We start from the raw sequence: 16,843 nt of genomic DNA on the forward strand, positions 1-16,843 counted from the left end.
TAGAAAGATGTTCAGTGTTTAAATGACTCAATAATAGGAAACCTTAGTTTGCGGACTGTATTTTTTTTTAAAGTCTAGCTGACTATAAAGTGGACTGAGATAGGTGTGGATTCTGGTTACTCCCCTCCCCCCAAAGGTGGAAGCCTCCACTTGTCTGTGCACAACTTTGCCGAAACTCACGTCTCGACACACACATCTATGTCCACAGGTAATAAAGGGATTCTGGTGCACCAAAACTGTGCGTATTGGACTCTGTTAGAACAAAGTGGCTCATGCATAAATGGAAACCAGGTTTAAGATCCATTGCAAATCAAGTCCAGCAGTGTATTGCCATTGGAGCATGTCTGTTTGTCCTTCCAGTGTCTGTAAATTCCACTTGTGTTATTTCTTCTTTCTCCTCATGGTAACATCTGCAATGTTTTACATCTCTAATAGCTCTGAGCCCAAACCAAAATCCTGAATTTTGGGGACATTCAGATATTCCTCTGAACTAGCTCCTGTTTCTATAAGGGGCCAAACCAGAATTCTGAATCTGCACAGCCTGAACTTGGGGAAATTTGGATCAGAATTTTGCCACTCAGCAGCCCATTTCTGCTGCTTCCCTAGAGCAGGGTAAAGTATGGCAACAGTAAGTGTTGAACAGGGAGAACCATGGGCTAGGATAATAAAATGTCTGAGTGTGCAGAGCTGGATGATGTCAAGGTAGCTGCTCATCCAAGGAATGGCGGGAACTTCTTTCATTGTTGGCTTTAGCTTTTCATAATAGAATAGAATTGAAGGGCCACATGAGAGATTTGACTCTGGGCTACGTTTTAGCTTTTGATTAATTTTAAACATTTTTGTTTTCCATTAAGAAAACCATTCTGATTTATTTATTTTTTAAATATTTACCAGATCACAAGTTAATGGCTCTTGGAGATCACCAGTTGATTTAGGCCCAGTTGTGCTACCCTTACTATTCAAGGTGAGTATGTTACTACACACACCGTTCCATTGATTTCAGTAGGGCTACGCATGTAGAAAGGTACCACTCGCTATTAGCAAATTTGGCACCGTTGGGCCTTTAATGAAAAAACATTATTTTTCTGCTTTTGAAAAACTTATGTACAACACAACTGGTGGAAAAACAGTAGAACTTTTCACTGGAAACTACCACTGAATTGGCTTCTATAATTTCTCCTTTAGGAGTGACTAAAATTATCTCACAATCACCGTTGGGCAGGTGAACACACTTTTGTCAGGAGCCCTTTGTCTGTTTCATCAGAAGTGAGTAGAGATTAAAAAAAAAAAAAAAACCCTCAAAGGATTTTGCATGGTTCCCGTGTCAGACAGGCGTGGGTCGGACCAACTTCCATCAGGGACCCGATGAGTAGAAATTTGAGAAGGATATGGAGACACCATCCATCAGCAAATCTATGTACAGTTAATGGTATAATGAACAGAAAATGCACAGGGAGTTCTGGATTCTTCAGCAGATTTCAAAATGTTTGAATAGAAATGTATTGAAAATGCAATTGAAAATCCTTATTTCGAAGCCCTGTGGAGGATGGAATACAGTATACTGCTGAAATGATGATGACTTAGGACCAAATTCATCTCTGTTATCACTCCACTGAACTCAATTAATCCACCTCAAATTTCTTATTTACAATCCTCTTCTAGGTGAGAATATTTTGGTGGCAAATTTGAGTGGAATTGGACGTGCTGTTTTTAAAACATGGAAGTTCAAAAGATTTTCCTCTTTGTGAAGTCTCTAACGTTTCTTTTGGAAAAACACATCTCCAATATGGTTTAGGCTAGAATGTCCAATTGCGGCCAATTCCTCTGTGAGGGGTGACTGAGTATTTTGGGAAGGCAGGATGCTCAAGTGTGACGCTATTTGCTATGGACATTTGAACCCCCCAGACATAGTAAGGATACTAGTTCTAGGTTAGTGAAGTTTTTTGTTTGGCAATGGTTTTTATGTTGATCTAACTAAATGTACAGCACATCATATCCAACAGTAGTTTTAGTAGCAGTTCTGTGCTTCTCCAAAAAGGTAATGAAGAATTTTTTATGAACTGAAACCTTTTACAAACTGAATTCCTTCCCCACTCCTGTATCTTAAAAACAACACAATTTTTGAGTGGATTGACCTTTGTTATATAAAAATCTACATTGGGGGGGATGGTCCAAACTGGGATAATGGTATAAACTGCTGACTTTTAAGATATGTCTGCTACAGTATGTACCTTAGAAATTCTAGTGGTATTCTGAAACCAAACAGTGGCTCTATGAAATTGCCAAACCTGACATGTCTTTTATGAACCTCTTTTGTTATGCAAGAACTATCACTTGTAACTTGACAATTTTGTGACATGACTGCTGTGTTCTGATGTTTCCAGTTTAGAAGTTCCAAAATATGGTGATCTAGCTCTTCAAATGAAACAGTGTTGTTGAAATCAAAACAAAACTAATTTAGTTTCTAGGCCTCACCACCGTGGAGATGCAATGTGATCAAATACATAGTAAGAATCTTCCAATTAAAGAAAACTCTGAAAATTTTACATTTCAGTATCTCTAAAATGGCTTGACAATTCATCCCAAGTTTAACACCAAACATATCCTCCAGTTCTACTACATGCTTATCAGTTTGTAGCCTGGGAAGCCTTTTCTTGATGACTGTAGTGGGGTGGCAACATTTCTTTTGTAGTGCAATGCTGTTACAATCTTAAGAGCAGAACAACTCTCTCCTCTCCAAATCTCTATGGAAAATTCCTATTAAAATTTTATTGAAAAGTATTATAATCTTTCTATGTAATTCATAAACCTACCCACAGGATTTCCTTGCTGAGATATTATTAAATTCCATATGATGGTTAAAATCTCTGGAAAGAGTATCATATTCTAAAAGATGATTTGGAAATTGCTCTGAACATCTCTCTTGTTTCATTCCTATTATGTGCTATAGGACATGTTCTAACAGTAATAGCAATCAGCATGAGAGAGAGATCTGAGGAACCCTGGTGAAGAAATGAACGGAAATTGTTTGAGTTGCAGGATATCTATTGTAACTTGCCAGTTGGTTGGGACCTCAATTCAAGAGACAGTAATGCTTAACCAATGAGGATTCATGAGACTGCAGTGGAAGTTAGTTGTAATTTATATACCTAACCACAATGATGTCCAGAAAAGGTCAGAGACACAGCAGAACCCAGGAGATCATTGTTTATGATTCCAAGGCAGTTTCAATGCAATGATTTAGCCTGACTGAAATTATTCAGAGGTCAACTGGAGAGAAAAAAGGTCGGAATGCTAAAATAAATGAGGTGTGGCCACATGAATTTATACCAGTGCAGAGAGGTGGAAATGGGTGTAGGGTTATGACAGTATGACCTTTAGGGCAGTTTTTCAAGTCTGTAATAGCAAAAGAGGTATTGAGAATTGCTGTAAAGATGCAAATTTGCATTTTCAAATAAATGGCTTAACTCTAACAGTGTAAACACAAATGTACTCAAAATCCCAGTGCCCTCGTCCTCACTATTATCTCATTTAAAAGCCTTCTGCAGACCCACTTCAACACAACATTCACAATAGAAAAAAGGAAACATTTTGTAATGGGATCTAAAGCAGTGGTTCTCAAACAGTGTATGTGTACCCCTGGGGGTATGCAGAGGTCTTCCAGGGGGTACATCACCTCATCTAGATATTTACCTAGTTTTACAACAGGCTACATAAAAAGCACTAGAAAAGTCAGTATGAAAACTAAATTTTCATACAGTGACTTGTTTATACTACTCTATATACTGAATGTAAGTACAATATTTATATTCCATTTGATTTATTTTATAATTATATGGTAAAAATGAGAACGTGAGCAACTTTTAAATAATAGGGTGCTGTGACTCTTTTGTAAGTAAGTAGTTTTTAAGTGAGATGAAACTTGGGGAAAAGGGGGTATGCAAGACAAGTCAGCCTCCTGAAAGGGGCACATTAGTCTGGAAAGGTTGAGAGTCACTGATCTAAAGTAACTTCTTCATCTGGGCCTGCCAGTACATGTTTGTCTTTGTTTCTTTTCTAGATGTTAAGCACTCTGAGGCAGGTTCTTTCTCGGTCTATGTCTTGTAGCAGTATTGGTGCTTATCAATTAATATATAATAGTAGTTGTAAAGCACTATGATTGTGACTGTCACATCTCACCATAAAAAAAACAAAAAACAGGAAGATACATACTGCTTACTTTGGTCTTTTTTTTGTTTTTTTTAAGGGCTTCTTTAAAAAAAACAACAACAAAAAAACCACATATGATCATTACATGACTAGTCGACCTATTTGGGGACACACATTCGGTGACTAGGCATGCAAATTAACATGGGTGAAAATTTTGCATGTGCACAAAAATGAGATGTACCCTTTGGACATTTACTCTCTGTACCGTTTAATACTTGTCTTAATTTTGTTGAGGGTTTGTCACTGAAAGCAGTAAATGTGAATGGCACTAGATCCTCAGTTGTTATAAATCACCATTGCTCTGTTGAAGTCACCCATTGAGGAACTGCCTCCTAGTCTTTTACTTGGGAGAGGGGGGGATTGTTTTTAATATCGATCCATTTTCCATTTAAGCAACAAGGACTGAGGAGGAAAGCCATTTCCTGTAGATAATGACCAGCTGGAAAAGATCAAAACCCAAGGTGGAGGACCAGGCCTTTAAGCAAGCCAGGAAATGCTGGATCTATAATATAGTTGAAAATATGAATATAATTACCTTCTTTGTTGAAAAGTTAAACTGCATGTTGCTGTGGAATGGAGTTCTGTGGAACAGTTAGGGTATATAGGAACTATTACAGGGGGGTACAATCAACAGGAAAGCAAAACCTTATGCTCAACGTTTCATTAGACGTGTAATAGAAGATAGAGGCAGAGTTCTCTTCTCCAGACCCTCCACGGCATATTCTGTAATTGTTCTGCATGTGGAACTCCCACAGAGGGCAATGGGAACTGTGAGCCCAGATGGCAGTATAGATTAGATTAGTACCCTTTGAAGTGCTGCTATTTTCCTTGGAATAAAGGTGTATAGTTATGTCTCCAACAGAGATATGAATACCCCTCAAGTTGAATACCCAACAACTAAGTCACTTTTGAAAATCTTGGCTTGAATGAAAATTGCAAACCAATTATCTTTTATTTCTTCTTCTCCACCACCACCACCACCACCACCAAATATTCCCTGGTCTGCACTACCAAAGGAACATGATGTTCTTCACAAATACATACATCAGCTAAACGGGATGAGGGAAAATACATAATTCTTTGACAGAGATGGAGATCAAAATGAAAGGTTAGTTAGGGACAATGATTCCAATAACACCGGATATGTGCCAGGACCAGAATATCCACCAAATTCCTTTATTTCCAGTGAGTAAGTATGTGCCCAGAGTTACCTCAGATGTAAAAATGTGACTCTTTCCAGCAAAAATCACTCTACTAGTGCAGAGACTACAAGGATTTCTAGGTGCTCTGCTGCCACAAACCCGCATCCTGGTTCAGAAACCCAGGATATTACTTTTCCTTTGGCTACATCTTCATTCCTAAGCTACTATGACATGTGCCCCATAGATACGGTACTGATACTTGAACTGAGCGTGTGCTGCTGAGGAAGACAAGTTGCTCAGCAGAAGCATGGAGACAGACTGTAGTGGATTTGTTAATCACCCTTCAAAAGAAAAACATAGGTTTGCTGTAAATGCCTTAGAGAGTTCTGCTAACAGGCTCTGAATCTTAAGGGTTGTGACACTGTGATGATACACTTGCATTGATTGCTTGACTGTGGCTAACGGAAAGGCAATCCTTTTGTGCTCTGCTCTGACTCGTGACTACACAATCAGCAGTGAAGATATCATTCAGAGCTAGTATATGCAAAATTCCACCCCTTTTTCCACGCCCTTTCTTCCTAAATGATCAACATAATATCAAGAGTGGGGACTAGCTGGACTGATATGTTTTTGGCCTTTTGTCCTCCTCCCAGAATAAGTGTACAACTTCTGTTTGGGGTTTTTATGTCATCTTGCATCATCTGTGAATATATTAGACAGCCTGTCATGGGTCTGTGTCCAATGCTTTCCCTGTCTGTTGCTATAATGACATTTTTCATGGGCTTCCCAAGTGCTCTCTGCAATCAGAACTTGTGTAATTGGTTGACCCAAGGGTTCATGACTGTTCAGCTATTGTATTTTGGCACATTAGTGACTACAGGTGTGGCACAATCTAAGGGGAATATGTTGTCAGTGTGGCACTTTAGTCACAGCATGAGAACTTCCTGCAGGAAATATGGCACCTAATGTAGCGTTATCTAGGCTACCCACACAAATCCAGCTGTTCGCTAGCCAAACCGGTAGATGATTTATTGGCCAACATGCTGCCATCCTAATACATGTCCTTTAGGCTAGGCAGGCAACTGACAATAGAGTAACACTAATTAAATGTGGACATCAAAGGCTGGATTTTAGAGCTGAGAAAAATTAAATGTCCATCTATCCTAACCTTCCATGACTGACATAGGACATGCGTCATAAAATAGCCCTTTGCCATTCCAGCTTTGATCTCAATTAATGTTGAACAATATCAATAAGCCCCAGACTCTACAGCAGTGTAAGGGGAGGTATTTTTTTTCTAATTGCCTAATGAATCCTGGATTGTGTTTTGCAAGGGGTGGGGAGAGGAAAACTAAATGGAGCTGTCCTCCTATTGTGATCTTCATATGCGTAGTCCTTACAGATGTGGCTAAGGGTATGTCTACACTACGAGAGTAGTTTGATTGTACTTAAATCGAATATGTGGAATCGATATTACAAAGTCGAACGTGTGTTTCCACACTAAGGACAGTAATTTGACTTTGTGAGTCCACACTAACGGGGCAAGCGTCGACATTGGAAGCGGTGCACTGTGGGCAGCTTTCCCGCAGTCCCTGCTGCCCATTGGAATTCTGGGTCGAGCCCCCAATGCCTGCTGGGGAAAAAAATGTGTCGAGGGTGGTTTTGGGTAACTGGCATCATCCAACCGTCACTCCCGCCCTCCCTCCCTGAAAGCGCCGGCGGGTAATCAGTTCGCGCACTTTTCTGGTGAGTGACAGTGTGGACACCACAGCGCTGCGAGCATGGAGCCTGCTGTGACCATCGCTGCAGTTATGGCCGTTGTCAACACCTCGCACCTTATCATCCACCTTTTTCAGAGGCAGATGCTGAGAAATCGGGCGAGGAGGCTACGGCAGCGCGGTGAGGACATGAAGTCTGAGAGTGGCAATGGGTCATGTTGATGGTGTGGAATGGCGATTCTGGGCCCGGGAAACAAGCACGGACTGGTGGGACCGCATAGTGCTGCAGGTCTGGGATGAATCACAGTGGCTGTGAAACTTTCATATGCGGAAGGGAACTTTCCTGGAACTTTGTGAGTTGCTGTCCCCTGCCCTGAAGCGCAAGGACACCCGGATGCGAGCAGCCCTGACTGTCCAGAAGCGAGTGGCCATAGCCCTCTGGAAGCTTGCAACGCCAGACAGCTACTGGTCAGTCGCGAATCACTTTGGTGTCGGCAAATCTACCGTGGAGGTTGCTGTGATGCAAGTAGCCAACGCAATCGTTGAGCTACTGCTGTCAAAGGTAGTGACCCTTGGAAACGTCCAGGTCATCATAGATGGCTTCGCCGCGATGGGATTCCCAAACTGCGGTGGGGCTATCGATGGAACTCACATCCCTATCCTGGGACCGGACCACCAGGCCAGCCAGTACATTAACCGAAAGGGCTACTTTTCAATGGTGCTGCAAGCACTGGTGGACCATAGGGGACGTTTTACAAACATCAATGTAGGATGGCCGGGCAAGGTTCATGACGCTCATGTTTTCAGGAACTCTGGTCTGTTTAGACGGCTGCAGGAAGGTTATTTTCTGGTCCGGGAAGTAAATACTCTTGGGGCTGTGGAGATGCCTATAGTGATCCTCGGGGACCCAGCCTACCCGCTAATGCCCTGGCTCATGAAGCCCTATACAGGCGCCATGGACACTGAAAAAGAACTCTTCAACTACCGTCTGAGCAAGTGCAGAATGGTGGTGGAGTGTGCTTTTGGACGTCTCAAGGGAAGATGGAGAAGCTTACTGACTCGCTCTGATCTCAGCGAAACCAATATCCCCATTGTTATTGCAGCTTGCTGTGTGCTCCATAATCTCTGTGAGAGCAAGGGGGAGACCTTTATGGCGGGGTGGGAGGTAGAGGCGAATAGCCTGGCTGCTGATTACGCCCAGCCAGAAAGCCATGCGATTAGAAGAGCCCAGCGGGACGCGCTGTGCATCCGGGAGGCTTTGAAAGCTAGGTTCCTCAGTGAGCAGGGTAACCTGTGACTGTTTTGTTTAAAGAGAAGCTGAACCTGCCCCCGTTTCTTTACCCACTTACTGTTGACTATCCTCTCCAGCTACATACCCCATTCACCCCATCCCCCCCCTTCCAACACACATTTAAAAATAAAATAAATGGAACTTTGTTAATGAACACCGTTTTCTTTATTACGGATTTCGCGGTAAAGTGTTGAAACTGGGATGCAGACTGTGGTGGGGAGCGGGCGTAGTGATGGAAAGAACGCTTCTAAACTCGAGGAATGACAGGCTCCTGCTCCTAGAGAGGTCTGCAGTGGTGGACTGGTTGTTTCAACGGAGCCTGCCACCCCTCCTTTTCGAGACTCTGTGTGTGTGGGCTATGTGACTTTGTGGTGGGGGAGGACGGTTACAGATCCCCTGCTGCGTGGCTCTGTGATCCAGGATAAGGACCGCAGCATAACTTCTCTATCCGCCCTCCCCTGCCACAAAGTCACATGCCCTCCCCCCCCCCAGAACATGAAAACCACCTCCCAGACTGACCAGGGTGCCTAGTGACTGCAATGTGTGTGTGACCTTCTGCTGAACCTGCCCCCGTGTCTGTAGCCTGGTAAAGGTGACTGTCCTCTCCAATTACCAACCCCCTTCAAACACACTCTCCCCTAAAAGAACATGATGGAAACAGTAATTAACAGAAACGTATCTTTTATTAGCAACTACACAGTTAGGGGATGAAACTGGGACGGGGGCTTGGGTGAGGCGGGAAGGAAAGGACTTATCAAATTTTTGGGAATGAGAACCTTCTGGTACTTGAGCAGTCTGCAGGGGTGCAGTGACAGTTTTCACGGCCCCTGCCGCCCCTCCTTCTTGGGACTTTGGGTGAGGGGGGTATGGGAGTTTGTGGCGGGGGAGGGTGGTTAGAGATAGACTGCAGCGGGGCTCTGTCCTCCTGCCTCTAGTCCTGCAGAACATCCACAAGGCGCCGGAGCGTGTCCGTTTGCTCCCTCATTAGTCCAAGCAGTGTTTGAGTCACCTGCTGGTCTTCCTGCTGCCATCTCTCCTCCTGTTCGCTGTGTGCTCGCTGGTATTGCAACATGTTCTCCCTCCACTGGGTCTGCTGGGCCGCATCGGCTCGGGAGCAGCCCATAAGTTCTGAGAACAAATCATCCCGTGTCCTTTTCTTTCTCTGCCTAATCTGCGCCAGCCTCTGCGAGGGAGATGCCAGGGTAGGTCGGGAGACGGTCGCAGCTGTGGAATGGGAAAAAGGGAGTGAATTCCTCACAAAGATGATTTTTTGTGAACAATGAACATAGTCTTTTTCTGTGAACAAGACCATGCACAGCACCTATCAGATGCGCACTCAGGACAAGGTCGAATTTTTGGCCTTCGCATTCAGTGCCTGGGGTCTTGCAGTGGAGATCAGACAAGCAGGGCAGGACAGCGGAATTCGGGTAGAAGACTGACACGGTAAGCCGTAGACTTTTGGCTGCTTAAAACTTAAATTAGAGCAGTGCCCTCCTTTCATGTTCAAAGCAATGCTCCTATTGTTGGACAGTTCCTGCTGCCGGCAATCCAGCAAGCATGAACTCTGCCCCTGTCCGACCTCCTCGTGGCTGTCCCCGGGAAAGATCCCTGTATGCTGCCCCTCTCCCGCCTCCACCGCGTGGCTGTAAACCGCCGGTGACAGTTCTGTAAAGGAACAGGCAAGCAGTCCCAATAGTAACATTCCCCTAATTCTAAGCAAGTCACCATGAGCGACATCACTCTGCTGAGAATTTCTGAGACCGAGAAAGAATACATGCTGCATGAAAGCCAGCAAAAACCAGGGCCGTATGCCGCCATGCTCTGCAAGGCAATGATCCCAGAGTACTTGATGATAGCCTGGCGAGGAAAAGTTTCCTACCGCGGAGGACACAATAAGGCCGATCTCCCCAGAAACCTCATGCAAACGCTTTCCAATTACCTCCAGAAGAGCTTCGTGGAGATGTCCCATGAGGATTTCAGCTCTATCCCCGGACATATAGACCTTCTTTTCCAGTAGTTGCACTGCCAAGGACTAAAACGTTAAGCGCCTAGGGCAAACAAATCATGAAAAACCCATTGTTAATATTCCTGTTCTGTTCAAAATAAATGTTTACATGTTTAAAACACTTACCGACTGATCCTTCCCCTGATTCAGGGTCTGGGTTAATGCCTGGGGACGGTTGGTAGGGGATCTCTGTGAGGGTGATGAAGAGATCCTGGCTGTCTGGGAAATCAGCGTTGTAAGCGCTGTCGACTGCCTCGTCCTCCTCCTCACCTTCCTCATCTTCCCCATCCGCTAACATCTCAGAGGAAGCGGCCGTCGACAATATCCCATCCTCAGAGTCCACGGTCAGTGGTGGGGTAGTGGTGGCGGCCGCACCTAGAATGGAATGCAGTGCCTCGTAGAAACGGCATGTCTGGGGCTGGGATCCAGAGCGTCCGTTTGACTCCTTGGTCTTCTGGTACGCTTGTCTCAGCTCCTTGATTTTCACGTTGCATCCCGGCTGTATCCTCTCTCTGTCATGGCTTTTGAGATCTTCTCGTAGATCTTTGCATTCCGTCTTTTCGATCGCAGCTCCGAAAGCACGGACTCATCGCCCTACACAGCGATCAGATCCAAGACTTCCCGATCAGTCCATGCTGGGGCCCTCTTTCTATTCTGAGATTGCATGGTCACCTCTGCTGGAGAACTCTGCATCATTGCCAGTGCTGCTGAGCTCGTCATGATGTCCAAACAGGAAATGAGATTCAAACTGCCCAGACAGGAAAAGGAATTCAAATTTTCCTGGGGCTTTTCCTGTGTGGCTGGTCAGAGCATCTGAGCGTGGACTGCTGTCAACAGAGTGGTGCACTGTGGGATAGCTCCCGGAGCTATTAGCGTCGATTTCCATCCACACCTACCTTAATTCGACATGGCCATGTCGAATTTAGCGCTACTCCCCTCGTTGGGGAGGAGTACAGAAATCGAATTTAAGAGACCTCTATGTCGAACTAAATAGCTTTGTTTTGTGGACGGGTGCAGGGTTAATTCGATTTAACGCTGCTAAATTCGACAACCTCCTAGTGTAGACCAGGCCTAAGAAATCACTCTGAAGTGCAGCAGAACTTCTGCCTTGGAAACGGTGTTAGCAATAGCCCTTGTAGCTGTTGCCTTTCAGACCACGTAATGCATCAGTACACACATACTGTCTGTGTGTAGCTCATAAAGTGCTTTATAGATCAGAGACTGTATATGAGCCATGTGACACTAGGCTGACATAGTGATTATCATCTTTTTTTTTTTTTAATCGGAAACCACAGTAAACTGATTTCTGTGAGCTGCACAGGCTGTAACTTGATGACACATGGCTTACTGGTGTCCCTCTGCTGCAGTAACTTCCTCTGCAGTGTCTTCTAACCCTTTATGCAAGTTTGCATTGTTAAATGAGATCTGAGTACAGCGTGTAAGACCTAGAAATGTGTCGGACTCTGCCCTCATTTGTATGTTTTCTTTTCTTTTATAAAAATGATGTGGGTGGATAACAGTGCCCATAATCATCGCACGCTTCAGGTGGGTACTGTGGACAAGTATCTACCAGTGTATTTCAAACACTGGCCTGCTACAACTATGCAGCTGTAGGCCATTTTGGGGCATCTCTGGAGCACAGATTGACAGATCCATGTTGAATGAGTGATGTACAACTGGGCAGTGATCACTTAATTAGTTAATTAAGGAGGGGGAGGAAAAAGCTGAGACTGACTGAATCCTGTTGCTAAAGTCATTTAAAACTAAATTGGTTCAATCACTATAGAATGTACTGGATGGGAAAAGGTGGTATTGGCTGGGAGAATGGACTGGCTGAATTATTGGGCCAGATTCTCAAAGACACTTTAAACCTGGTGTACCTGGTCACTGGAGGATCCCTCATCATGGAGGCACCGTAGCTACTATGCTAACTCCCACTACCGGCCACACAAGAAAAGGGGGCTTGGCTGGGGCACTCTTAATTCTGCTGAATCCCCAGCTGCCAGAGGTAAACCTGCTCTGATTTACACTGGACCAGCCTGGTGCACAGTGCCCCAGAAAGACGGAAGGACAGAGGTGTGTAAAACCATATTTGCACACGCTTCTCCTGAGCTGTACCAATGACTTTGTGAGCATTGATTGGAAACTGGGCCAGTAATAACATTTGTAGCTCTAATTTATCTGATTTTTATAATATATAAGCACATCTCCCTCCAGCTGCTAGGTGAACCTCCACTATAAATCATCTTCTCCAAGTTCTGCTTCCGTGGTGACAGGGCTTTCAGATTCATCTCTGGAAATGCTGATTTACTGGTGTGAATTGTTATTCCCTCAGGTACAGCAGGTAGGCACCAAAATAATTGCCCTGCTTGGAACCACAGCTTTGTAGCACCAATCATTTCTGTGGTGCAGCTGTGATACACCTAAAAAGGGAATGGCAAACTGCAGGGAAAAAACGCACTCTTCTCCCTGGATAAAATACTGTGAAAGTTCTGTATATACAGGAGGAGATGTGCTTAATGAAAAAGCCTTGAGCTTGCAGATTATTAAATGTCTTGATGCTCTTTTTCTTTTTTTATCAGTGCTCACGTCATTTTCTCATTTGTAATTTTGTTCCAAACTGCAAAGGGACCAGCTGAGGGGAAAATCTGCAGCTAGAGATACAAATGGTTTCACATGCAGATGAAACCAAAATCCTTTTCTTTGATGCTTCTATTTTAAAATACAAACTTTTATCCAATCAGCATTGTGGGATTTTGGAAATTAATATATTTAGTATAGACTAATTTGGCACCCTTTAAAACCTTACCTTACAATCTGCTTTTCACTTGTTAGTGTAGAGGCCAAATGGTAAATGTATAGGGCCAAATGTGGAAGGGGAAGAATGAATGCAAAGTTTCCATTGCTTAGCACCCTTGCAAGCCATGATGCATCATAACCCCAGAAGGAGAGCAGGTTTAGTCAAGAGACATGGCCTAAAATCCGCACAAGGGAATGTAGCACACATGAGGAATTCAGCAAAGTAACCTGCATAGATACAATGTGACCCCAGGTAGTTGGCACAGTTTAGGTACTCCACAGCATGGGTACAATGCAGTCCTCTGGATTTACTGGGAACCAGTTCAGTTATTTGTGCTTACAATGTACTGGAGCCATTTCGCGTCCTAGCTGTAGAGCCAGCAAAATGTAATGGGAAGGATTGTTTTATCATCTGGAGCTGCTCCAGACAGCACAAAACAACGGTCTCTTTCCATCAGGGGCTCAGCTGCAGCAGCTTTGGGACTTATCAGAGACTGACACTTAATAGACAGCTGAGTCCTTTTCCTCAGCCAATCAGGTCACTTTGTGAGTAAAACAAAAGATAGGAGCCATCTGGAAAGCAAGGAAGGCTGGACAGCATCTCTGGTCTGGAGGGGAGCAGAGAAGCCTCGGGAATCGGCCGGAGTAAGGCTAGGCCTGAGTAAGGTGTCTTTTGGCTAGGAGAGGTGGGGCTCTGAGTAGGAAAGGGCCAGAGGAGAGTAGGGAGCCTCAGCCTAGAGACATAAAAATTCCTGACTGGGAAGGGCTTTGTGACACAGTATCACTGCCACGGAGGTACCCGGGAACTCATGGGGAGAGTGGAGTGAATAACTGATTTTTTTTTTTAATCTAAAATATTTTGTGTGACCCAAAACAACTTTTTTCATTTTTTTTACTCCACCCCCTTTTTAAAATAAATCCGCTCAATTTTGAAATGCAATGTTTTAAAATAAAAAGTTGAAAGATTTTTTTTCTTTTTTGCTGAAACCATTCTCCAGAATTATCCCAAATTCATGAGCACTTTTGGTCGACCCAAAACTGGATTTTTGGTGAATAAACTATTCATCTGAAAAATGTCAGCCAGCTCTACTGATGGGGGTTCACAGGGTTTCATTGTCAGTGGAGGACTGTGTCAGCCCTGTTACCTCTGCTTGTGTTTCTCTGTTGTTGTAACTCCATTGAATTCCCCTTCATGATGCCAGCCAGATTGGGTGTAAGGAATGCTGTTCTTTTTGTGACTGCTGTGAGCGAGTGTCACTGCTGGGGGAACCCCTCTGTATTAGATGCTCCCATGGCGCTAATAGTTGGAGCACATACAGCACTTGCCCTGCAGGGCTTGTGATTCAGCTGTCATGGCTACCTACCCTGACTAACTTCTGTGTACATCTCTCACATGGGTTATCTGGGACAAGAATGGGGCAGTTACAATAATTCTCATCTCTTCCTTCCCCTTTGGCACTGGCTTTATCCATATTCTAAATATGGATTAATCGTTCTAATTATTTTTGGATAAGCAGTACAGATTATAGACGCACTGTAAAATATTTATTCCACTTGCATTTTCCCCTCATTTTTCACTCTAATTTGCTTCATTTTGTGCAGTATGGGAGGAAAAATCCCATGTGATGATTTGGCCCTGAGTGCCATGTGGGGAGCATTATTATCAATGTGTGTTGCAGAGATCACTGTGTGTGCTGAAAGTGTATTTCATGGTTATTGGTTTGAGGGTTATACAAGGGGAATGGACTTTCTAAAGATTATGGGCCAGATTCTCTGATCTGGTTGAGCCAAGCTGCTTTCAGTGGGGGAGGCCAAAGTAGCTTTTAACTACCTTTCTGGCACCTGAATGTGGGCTTAAGTGGTGTCTAGACCTTGTGCCTGTCCTCTGCACAGGGGTAAATTCCAATGTTGCCCACCCAAGCAATCAAAAATCATGACTGAGGCCTATAGAATCATAAAATGGGATTAAAATCATAATTAAAAAAAAAAACCTTGGGTGCTTTTTATTTGCTTACTCATTTTTTAACCTTTTGGATTCATGTTTTCAAACTTTGCTTTGTAACCAGGAGGGCTAGAAACGTACTTCTATGATTTTAAAGCAGCAATTCTCTCATGATTACCTGACTAGAGGTACTGGAAGTTTACCAAAAAACCACCAAATATGTGACTTGCGATAAATTGCGAGTTGGCAACACTGGCAATTGACCTTATTACGACAACGCATTCACTATCAATTACCATTGTAATTATTTATAGTTTAATTTATACAGCATCCCAGGCATTCATGGCACTTTGCAGACAAATAAATTGACAAGTCCTTGCCCGGAGGTGCTTTGGGCTCTAATCCCACACTCTGATCCATTGGAGCCTAAATTAGATTGAATGCAGGCAGCAATGTCAATAAACAAAGGGAAAAGGAAGAGAGTATCAGGAGGCGAAGGTTTAATCGAATGACCATTAGTTCTTTCAGTATGGGATATGATGGGTTTTTGTTTTTTTTTAACAGCTACAGTTTATTGCTTCCAGAGTGCTTTTTTTTAAATGACAGAAAGTTGGTTGAACTTTTCCATTCCCCCCCCCCCCCCAGTATAAGAATAGCGGCAGTAACTGTCTGGCATCATATTTCTCAGCCAGTCTCTACCTCCAGAAGATGATTTATTAACCAGAGTTCAACTGCGTTTTGCTTTTGTTGCTGTTGACAAAAGGCATGTTTAAGCATGTTAAATTGGCTTAATGCAGTTGACAGAAATGATGGCTAAGAGCAGCAGAATTTGCTGCCAACACACATTTCTTCTTTGTACCATGTTATAAGGAATAGTTAATCTGACCTCAAAGAAAAGAAACGTATGCTCCACCAGATAAGGTGGTAGAGATGAATGAATCTGTCTACTATGTAGCATTTGTTGGTATGAGAGAGAATTAAAAAAATGGGGAATCAGGGAGGGAAGACTTACAGACAGCCAGGTTCCTAAAGGAAAAGGCTAACTAAATCCAAGTGGTGACATAAACAGCGGAATGGGAAAAGAGTGAATGGCTTAATGATGGGGAAGGTAACACACAGGTATGTTGGCAGTCAGCATTCTCTCTGGGGCCACATTTGTTATTTGCCCCTGAGCAATAGTTCTGGAATGTAAAATGAGCAATGTAAGTCTGCTAATGAATAGCACTAAAAAAGTAGTACAACCTGGGGAAAATAGTTCACTAATTACATAATACTGATAGACAACTCTGTCAGTCAAGATCTCGATCTCTCTCTGGCCCACAGACACACATTCAAGTTTTTCAAACAGGTTACTTTATTTTCATTTCAGTCCAGCGCAAAATACACAAGCAGATGAATTCTCTGGCTGCCAAAAAACAAACAAACAAAAAAATCACTTGCTCTAGAGCATAGATTTTTTTTTTACAAAGGAGAAAATAAATAAGAAATAAAAGAGGATAAAAGATTTGTAGAAGAGAAGGAAAAACAAAAACGAATCTGACTAGATGCCTCAACCTAGACTGCTGGCTTCAATCTCGCCCAAGTCAGTGGTAATGATGGAGTAAGATCATTATATTTGAGGGTCCTGATATTTGAACCTTGAAACCTGTTCTGAATATCTTCCTCTTCCATACTGGCCTATTCTAACCAGTATTACCTGGACCTGTCCTCACATATTCCAAACAGGCCCAGGTCTGC

This window comes from Chrysemys picta, chromosome 5 (assembly GCF_011386835.1).
Source record: "Chrysemys picta bellii isolate R12L10 chromosome 5, ASM1138683v2, whole genome shotgun sequence".
NCBI classification, from domain to species: domain Eukaryota; kingdom Metazoa; phylum Chordata; order Testudines; family Emydidae; genus Chrysemys; species Chrysemys picta.